The sequence below is a fragment of the Silene latifolia genome, chromosome 7 (genome assembly GCF_048544455.1).
Source record: "Silene latifolia isolate original U9 population chromosome 7, ASM4854445v1, whole genome shotgun sequence".
NCBI classification, from domain to species: domain Eukaryota; kingdom Viridiplantae; phylum Streptophyta; class Magnoliopsida; order Caryophyllales; family Caryophyllaceae; genus Silene; species Silene latifolia.
In genome coordinates, this window is record NC_133532.1 from 93,028,948 (window position 1) to 93,039,128 (window position 10,181).

Sequence of the window (10,181 nt, forward strand, 5' to 3'; positions counted from 1 at the left end):
ATGGTTCTGACTGTTACTTCAAAGTAAAGCAAACAAAGAAGCTCGAAAAGAATAAATGCAGCGGAATAAAAGTAAGCAAAGATAGAACACAAGATTTTTGAATTGGTTCGGCTAATACTCAAAAGCCTACGTCCAATCAACTTTTTATTGAATATTTTAGTGATCTACTCCGACTACTAAAAACCCATACAATAAAAAGACCAACAACCTACTCCGGTTGCGACACCAACAACCTACTCCGGTTGCGACTCAAGTTCAAGGACTACTCCGTCCTAGAACTATACACTCTTACTTACAACGTTTTACAAGGATCAAGTTTCCACGGACTTATTCTTAACAAGAATTGGTATTGACAACTTACAAGATCAAACGGTTCATAAGTGAAAGAGTTCAATACTTAAAGTAACAGTTGTTGTGACTATAACACTTGAAGACTTTGAAAGCTTTTGCAAAATATTAAAAATGATTTTAAACTTGAAACCAATTTTGCAAACTTAAGAAAATTCTCAGGAAAGTCTTGCTTTCAAAGTGAGGAGTGGTGCTCCTTTTATAGAGAAGGGACGAGTGGGTGTTAGCTAGGGTTTGTGGTCAAGTTCTTTGGTCAAGTTCTTTGGTCACAAGACAAGAGAAGTTGACCTTCTGATGTGACCATAATTAGAGCATATTTAGTCCCCGAATTAGCCTTGTTCCCATGCTTTTTAGTGCATATTTGGGTCATTTATTGTCTTTAGTCCTTTGTTTTGCATATTCTTTGAGGTTTTGTGTCCTTGGTAGGAAAGGAGTGCAAACCTTGCATTTTCATGGCAAAATGAAGCTAAATTGATTGAATTCAATGACCAAGCATCAAAGAGAAACAAGACTAGAAGGCCTTTGTACATACTATAATAGATGGGCAATGATGAGAAAAGATCCTTGCATCCCCGAGGAAATCCTCAAGGATTTTATGAAGAAAAAGGAAGAAAAGAAGAAGGAAAGAAGCTGTAAGACAATCCGAGCGGACTGTCCACAAGACGCCCGTCCAGCACCCACAATCCAGGGTCTTCCCCCTGTGGACGCCCGTCCAAAACACCCAGAATCCGCCCGTCCCGTGCCCTGGACGCCCGGATTCTCTAACAGCCATTTCGTCTTTTACAAGCTTCAAGGAAGGATGCGCATATTTTTCAAAGACCGGCGAAAAGGAGACCGGAGTCTCCCTAGAGACCGGCGATTCCTCAAGGACTTAATCGTCATTTAAGCCCTTAGTAAACCCTAATTTATGTAACTAATCCCCACTATAAATACCTCATTAGGCTAATTAGAAGAGTAGGTTCTTCTTAGCAATCTTTAGTGTAGTTAATATCAATCAAATCTCTCTTTAATCTTGTAATCAACATTTAATCAAGTTTTAATACAAGTTTCATTTCCTTAATCTCTCTCTTGTTCATCCTTTGTTTTGGGTAATTGAAGATTATTTGGGTTATTATTGGGAGATTGACAACCTTCCAATCAATCATCAAGTACTTCTATTATTCTTTGCTTTATCATTGGAATCATTAGTAGGTATAATTCTCTTAATCCCTTTTTAATTATTGTTAATCATTTTCATTTATTCATCATGTTTCATTTTGTTGGTATGATTGACAACCTTGCTAGCATGTTCAACATGATAATGAGTGAGTAGTTTCCTTAGCTAGGGTTAATGGGTAATTAAGGGAAACCAACATGGGGGATGATTCATGCTTAATCTAATATGTTTTCATAGTTTATTTGCTTGCTTGTTGTGATCTCAACTTATGCACATGTTATGTTTGATGAAAGGCGAGCCTATGAATCCTTGCATTTTTTACCCATCACCTATCTTTTCAATGAGACTTGTAAGACATAAACCAACTCGAGTCTCATTAGACCATGCATATAGTTGAGTAGGGAAGATTAAGTCGACTTGTAGGTGTTGTACAATCTAATCGATTCGGCTCCGGGACCCAAACTTTCCTAGGATTGTAAGATATAAACCAACTCAATCCATCACAACAATAATTGCTTGCTTATAATTTGAGAATATGTTTGTATGATCAAATCCCATGAATCCCCTATGACCCCATGACACCCTAGTGCCTTTTATCAATTGTTTACATCCCTTTTTAATCATCTTGCTTGTTTACTTTCATTGCTATTTAGTTTAGTGATCTTCTATTTCAAACCCCAAATTGTGACACCCTTAGACACCACTAGTTGCAATAGAAAATCTCATCTCAATTCCCGTCCCTTGGGATCCGACCTTTACTTGCCTCTTTACTAATTGTAGAGTTGTTTGTGAAGTTATAAATTGTGTTTTGGTCTAGGTGCTCCTAATGACAAGTACTGAAAACTAAACCTCCTCGAGAGTCCGACCAAAAATGGCGCCGTTGCCGGGGACGGTGTTAACTTGATTTAGATTTTCTTGTATTGTTATCAGTTGTGTCTTTTTTTGCCTTGGGGAAGTAAAACTCCTCAAGGTTTGTTCTAATTATTTTTGAGTTGTTTGATATTTTGCATGTCTAGAAGATCACAAGGTAACTTGTTACCCTTTGATCACGAAATTGAAAGGACTTTGACAACCAATAGAAGACTTGCTAGGAGAACTTTGAGAGGTATTGGTGAGGTTGTACCAAACACTATTGAGTTCATCAACCCTTTTGCAAGAGAAGGTGAGGAGAACCCAACACAAAATCCAACACAAAATCAACCCACAATGCCTAAATTTTCATCACATTCCGTACCAACCTCGGAGAACCTACCCAATGGTACTCCCACACCACAACACTTAACCGGAAATTTTATTGCCAAATCCGCATTTATCCAATTAGTCGAAAGAAGCCAATTTGGGGGGATTCCTAGTGAAGACCCTCACTCTCATATGGAGACTTTTTGTGACTATTGTGATGCGATTTCTCAAACCGGCGTAACTCAAAACCAAATTCGATGGGTCTTATTTCCTTTTTCTCTAATTGGCACCGCAAAACAATGGTTGAAAGGCCTTGATAAGGCTACTCTCGGAATTGATTCTTGGAAGAAATTGGCTCTAGCTTTCTACAAAAAGTTCTATCCACCGGAAAAGACTAACATGCTAAGAGCTCAAATTACGGGCTTTAAGCAAAGAGATGAAGAATCTTTGTATGAAGCTTGGGAGCGATTCAAAGGAATTTGCCGCTCATGTCCTCATCATGGACTTAGCGAGTGGTTCTTGGTACGACAATTTTGGAACGGTCTTTATGAAGATTCAAGAAATATTCTCAACATGGGATCAAATGGAATGTTCACCGAAGTTGACGACAATCAAACTTGGAACAAGATTGAGGAAATGGCGGTCCATAACTCACAATATAGTAGACCTCGCAAGGCTACTAGAGGAGGAAAGCATGAAGTGGACTCTATTACTCAATTGGGTGCTCAACTTAGTGCTCACATTGATACCATCAACTTGAAGTTTGAAAAAGCTATGGTTAGGCTTGAAGAAGCCTCAAAATCACCAAAGCATCATGTCAATGCCATGACGGCATCTTCATCAATCCCAAGTGGGATATGTGAGAATTGTGGAACTTTGGGACATGACCAAAGTGAATGTAGGGGAACAAATGAACAAGTGAATGCTTCTCAAGCATACAAGAGTGGTACCCCTTATTCAAACTATTACAATGAGAACACCAAATTCCACCCAAATCTCTCATACAAAAGCCAAAATGTTCAAAACCCTCAACCAACATACACCCCACCTCCCATGAGAAACCAAAATCAAAGACCCTTTTACAACCAAAACCAAGGTTACCAAAATCAAACTCCATACAATCAACAAAATGACCAAGGTTTTGATGTTCAAAAAGCGGTCCTCCAAATGCAAAAGAATCAACAAAAGTTTTTCACTCAAATGCAAAAGGATAGTCAAGCAAAGAAAATAACCATCAACAACATCCTAGCTCACACCAAAATGTTGGAAACCCAATTGACTCAACTAGCATCTTCAAGCTCACAAAGACAAAAGGGGCAATTACCACCTCAAAGTAATCCCCCAAGACATGAAACGGTTAGTGCCATTAACTTGAGAAGTGATACAAGGTTTGAAGCACCAAAGAAGCAAGTTGAGGATGAAGTTGTGGAAGCTAGTGACAAGGAAGAAATTGTGCAAAACTCCAAGGATGGAGAACCATCAAAAGAAGAATTTTCAAAGAAAAATGAAGACAAGGCCAAGGAGAAGGAGCCCATTGTGATTAGACTTCCTTTTCCGAGTCGTCAAGCCAAGCCCAAATTTGATGACCAACTTGGAAAATTTATGGAGATTGTGAAGAATTTGGAAGTCTCAATTCCTTTCACGGAATTAATCAATCACGTGCCGGCCTATGCAAAGTACATGAAAGACATCCTTACGAAGAAGAAGTCGATCCGGAAGCTTGAGACTATCGCCTTCACTAAGGTGAGTAGTGCAATACTTCAAGGGAGTTCACCTCTAAAACTTAAAGATTCGGGAAGCTTCTCAATACCGTGTACCATTGGCGACACCACGATTAACAAAGCCTTATGTGATCTAGGGGCTAGTGTGAGTGTTATGCCGTACTCAGTGAGTAAAAGGTTAGGGATGGGAGAGCTTAAATGCACCAATATCACACTCCAAATGGCCGATAGATCGACAAAGACACCACTAGGGATATGGGAAGATGTTCCCGTAAGAGTTGGGAAATTTTTCATCCCAGTGGACTTTTTCATTGTTGACATGGAAGAAGACTCCAACATTCCAATCATTCTAGGTAGACCTTTCTTACACACCGCGGGTGCGGTGATTGATGTGAAGCATGGAGAGCTTACTCTAGAAGTGGGAGATGAGAGCATAACTTTCAATCTTGACAAGACCATGAGAGCTCCCCGTTTGCATGAACCATGTTTTATGGTTGATCATTATAGCCGGAAGGATGATAGGAAGAAGTCGGAACTCCAATGGAAGAATAAAATCGATGATGCTCCATTCAAAGAGCAAATGAATTGTAACAAAGAGAGCTTGAAAGGCTCACCAAAGTCAAGCAATGAAGAGAATGGCCTCATTGGCCAAGATAAGAAAGTGGGAGAGTTGTCTCTATCAACTCAAGAGATCTTTAGTGATCAAGTAGATGAAGTTTGTGGTCTATGGGACGATGAGTTTGAAGGGATTTCCAATCCCTATATTGGTAATGCTATCGATAAAGACCAACATGAAGGACAACAAGTGCAAAGATCTATTGAAGATCTTTATCATGATAATGAACAAGCTTTTGACTACTTCTTCAAGGTGTTGAGCAACATCAACAACACCTTGGACATACCCCCATAACATCTCACTAAGAATGAAAGTTTGGTGGAGTCCTCTCCAAACCACCATTTGTAAATATTTATAACTCCCTAACTTGCATTTTAATTCTTACATTGCATTTTTGTCATTTTTGGATTTTTATGCTTTGATCAAGATAATTATCATTTTTGAGAGAAGTGAGGGAGGGACTAATGATTTTATTGATGTGTAGTGCTTTAGCTTAGTGTGGGGATAACAATTGCCTAGGCTATTCATGCCGTAGTAGTGCCCCTACAATGAAGAACACGAGATTTGAAGAATGAAAATGACACGGGATATGCAAGTGCACGGATGGAACTGAATCCGGGTAGATCAGGTGGAATCCGAGCGTCCTTAAGGGGAATCCGCTCGTCTTATGGGAATCCGGGCGTCTATGGCTGAATCCGTCCGTCCAAATGAGCTGCAGAATTGAAAAATTTGGGACTGTTTGAGAATCCGAGCGTCCCAACAGAGAAGACGCTCGTCTGGAAGAATCCGCTCGTCTTTGCAGAAAGACGCCCGTCTTTTTGCCAGTGCAAAATAAGAAAACTCGCTGTAACAGAATCCGCCCATCTTTATTGGAATCCGCTCGTCCTGCAACTGAAGAATCCGAGTGTCCCAGCTGAAAGACGCTCGTCTTTAGGCGAGAATTCCTGAACCCAGATTAGGCAGAATCCGAGCGTCCCGAAGGAAATCCGCTCGTCTTCCCCCTACAGTTCGAAAATTTCGGGTGTTTTTAAATACCCCTCCCACATTTATTCATTCATTCATACATTCAAAACACTACCCATAAACCCCAAAACCCTCATCCTCTCCATCACCAAAACAAGATTTCCTCAACCAAATTCAACAAAATCAAACCCAAACTTCCTTACAACAACAATTAATCACTCCTTTTCCAACAATAATCAATCCAAGCACCAAAATCTTCAACCTTTGAGTCGATTTTTGAAATACAAAGGCAAATCCTTTCATCTTAAAATCGATTTGGGTATAGTTGGAAATTGAATATTTTCAATCTTTTCTTGGTATAATCATCAATGGCAAGAACAAAAGGATCAACAAAGGCACTTAAGGCAAAGGCACTCTCAAAAAGGCAACAATGCCTTCAAGCAAAGAAAGCTTCAATGGCTATGGTGGTTGCTAGTGCAAACTTGGAAGTTCAACAACAACAAAATCCTCCCTTGGAAGCCACAACATCAACAACTCCGGAAATTGCTCAATTATCAAACTATCGGGAGGTAATTTTCATTTCTAATTCCCATAGGGATACATTTGCCAAGTATGCTAAGAAATCCATTCTACCCACCAAATTCATATGTGAAGATGCCTTGAACAAATTGGGTGTCCTTGAACAAACGAAAGCCTTCTTTGAAGCCATGGGGTTGGGAAAATTGTTTGCTACAAGAGAATTGACATACCCCTCCCTTACCTTGGAATTCTTGAGTTCATTGAAAGTGACTAAGGTAGAGACTAGAGAATACATCGAGTTTCACCTTGCCAATGTGAATAGGCACATCACCTTTGATGTTTTGAGTAAAGCATTAGGTCTTAGTGATACACCTCGTTATTATAAGAAGCCCGAAAATTATGACCCCGCTCCTCTTTGGGAGGCGATTTCCGGGAAGAAATTTGAGAACTTTCATGCTTGTCGCGCTCTATTAGTCCACCATCCGGGCATTAGAGTGTGGCACAAGGTCATCGGGAATACTATCATTGCAAGAAAAGACACTAACCACTTTACCAAGCTCGATTGTGTTCTACTTGAGTCGGCCTTAAATATTAGAAGGGAATTCACCAAGCCTTACAATTCTCTAAGGCTCTTGGTGGAAAGATGGCTCAATGTTGATTGTGGAAAGGAAGGCACCGCTTTTATCGTAAATGGAGGTCTAGTTACTCTCTTGGCCAAGTACTTTGATCCAAATTTCAACAAGGATAACAAGTATGTGGCGAAAAAAGGGGGTCATCTCATTGACATGGATGCCATCATTAACAAGTACAAGTGGGTCAAGCATAATCCTCTTGACACCAAATATGGGTGGCTCACCAATGATGCTAGATCTTTTACTTTGCCTTCCAAGATATGCCGTTTGAGTGTCCATCGAACAAACTACCTTCTTCCACTCTCAAAGGAAGCCGAATACATCATCCGTCAACAAAGGGGTGAAATTGAAATGCGCTCCTCCTCCATTGTCACACCACCCTATCCATTCAAATATCAAGAGTTCAAACCCGAAGGTGTTGAAGTGGGCAATGACTACATAACTCTACTTATACAAGAGATGTACAAACAAGCTTATAAGGATCGGGAAGATGCATACTTGGCCCAATATCCACCCCTCCTTCATTTAGCTAGGCAAGGACTACTTGATCCTTCATGTCCTTTGCCTAGTTGGGCGGATAGGGAAGTCTTCTTTCCAAGTGCATCTAGGGGTGAAAGACCAGGTGATGATGAGGTTGTCGGTGATGAGGTTGTTGATGATGAGGGCATTGTTGAAGAGGTAAGTGAAGAAGAATAGGCTAATGAAGATGATGAAGAAAGTAATGAAGGAAGTGAGCAAGGAAGTGAAGAGGGGAGTGGAGATGAGTCCACTTCTATTGAGGAAGATGATGACAATGATGATATGGTGGAGGACTAGCAAGCTTTAGAGGCTCCTACCCTCTTGAGGTTTGTCTACTTATTTCTTTATTTTATTTATTTTTATCTTGATCATAGTTGGAGAGTCCTAGCAACATGAGGACTAACACCTCGGCCCCATTGAGGTGTTCTTATTTCATTGTTCCCACTTTTGAAAATCCAAAATGACAATTTAGTTTCATGCATTGCATCTTGTGTGCATGAACTACCCCATATTTTAGGACATTAGACATAATGTCTATCTCGGTTTGGGGAAGTACATGCATACGCTGTAACATCCCGGTTTATGAAGGAGCCTTTAGCAAGACATTCCCTAATAAAACGGACTGTTACCATCTCGGTTTCCCGAGGTAGTGAATAACAAATTAAACTCCAAAGCAATTTATATAATATTTTAACTTAATTATTACAAATCCTCTTTCCAAACCAAATAAAAAAAAACTGACATAAATAAAAGTGAAAGTCTTCTAGATGATGATCTAGCTACTAAGTCGTCTGATCCAATGTCTCACGCCCATCAAGCTCCCGTTCTATCTCTTAAACCTGTCAAGTCTGCTCCCCATAAAACGGTTCATCACAGGTGTTCACGAATACACAGGGTCAACCACGAGGTTGAGTAGGGAAAACAATTAAACAATAAAATATGATATGCATGATACTCCGTCACCTCCATCTCCATCTCAACTCATCACACTCATCTCATACCCCGGAACGCCCAGCCATACCGATCCCCGGTAGACTATATATATCGACCGAAGTCGATCTGCCAGCTCGTAGCTGAGGACACCAGGGCAAGTCCTGCAGAACCAGCCTGGGCCTTGTCACAACATCACATCGTATCTCATCATCGTCACCACCACGCCATCCTCCAACTCCAATGCATATGCTATGCTCAACAGTAATCAATGCAACATAATATGTAAACCAATGAATGAAATCATGCCAGCTATCAAAGTAATAAGATAACACAATCAACACGAACAGTTCAGCCAACCATTCTCCAGTATATGAAACATAACATAAAACACAACCACGAACAAGTCCACAGTCACAGCTTGGTCACATGAAACACAACAAATCAACACAATCTCACAACACCGGTAAGTCAAGTGTATTTCCCTACCTCAAAACTGCAGTCAAGTAGTCGGAAGCTCAGTGATAATCCACAATAATTCGCCCTCTGAAAGATAATGAAATGATCACCAATTACTTAACTATTCCCGTTCCCAAAATAGAAGTTACTAAAAATAGAATTTCTTAAAATGGAAACTTTCCTGATATAGTAACTTTTCTCTTTTAACAAGCCCGACTCAAAAACCCGTCTCTAATTATTTTAAACAACTCGGGAATTAAATTAAATAATTTATTTAAAAGACTCGGGAATAAAATTAAATACGAATATGATACATAAAAGACTAGACGAATTAAACGATTTAGAAAACCCGAATCAACCATAAAACAACTCGAAAAACCCGACTCCACCACCCGTGACATCTCACTCGCCCAAACCCCTCACGCGACGCCTGAACCACCGCGACAACCGCCAGGCTTGCTGCCCACTTCGCCCAAGCCACCAACAACCAAGCCCCACCGAGTCTACTGCCGCCGGCGAGTCGAACCAGGGCTGACATTGGGCCTGGTTCACCACCGAGCCTCACCACAGCAGCCCCTACACCACCCCTCGGCCACCACCACTGTCCACAAAACACTAATCTATCACCACCCTTCTGCTCGCCGCCAACCCACGCACACAGACACCCTAGCGCCACCGTTTCGACCTCCCCCTAGTCCACGGTGGCACCACCCCAAACTACCCACCTGAACCCGTCTGAAAACCGTAGCCAAAACCCGTTTTGACTACCCCTATCGCTGCCGCCTTTCACCGCCACCATCACCACCCAAAACCTCCCTAACCACCACCACTACACTCGTCCCTTACCACCCTACTCCCTTACTCTACCAACCACCACCAGCAATGCCTTGACAAGACACGAACAACCACCAAAGACTCGACAGAAAGATGAAAACAGAGGAAAGGGTTGGCTCTTACCTTTTTCCGCCACTACAACCGCCACCAGGGCCACCCACGGCCATCGACAATAGTCCTTAGCTCTTCCTTGCTCTGCTGTCAACACTCACGGCCACACCCTCTCCCTCTCTAGGCGTGAAATCTGGTGTTTTGGTGTTGGTGAAGGAGGGAGGCGTGTGAGGTGAGGGGTGTGTATGGTTAGG

The 10,181-nt window shown here is 41.2% G+C and overlaps 1 non-coding gene across 1 annotated transcript; it reads right to left on the reverse strand.

Annotated features, from left to right (window-relative positions):
• Positions 1–3,082: 3,082 nt before the first annotated feature.
• Positions 3,083–3,189, reverse strand: LOC141593539 (small nucleolar RNA R71). The gene has a single exon (XR_012521616.1). It is a non-coding gene; the product is annotated as a small nucleolar RNA R71 (small nucleolar RNA).
• Positions 3,190–10,181: the final 6,992 nt, after the last annotated feature.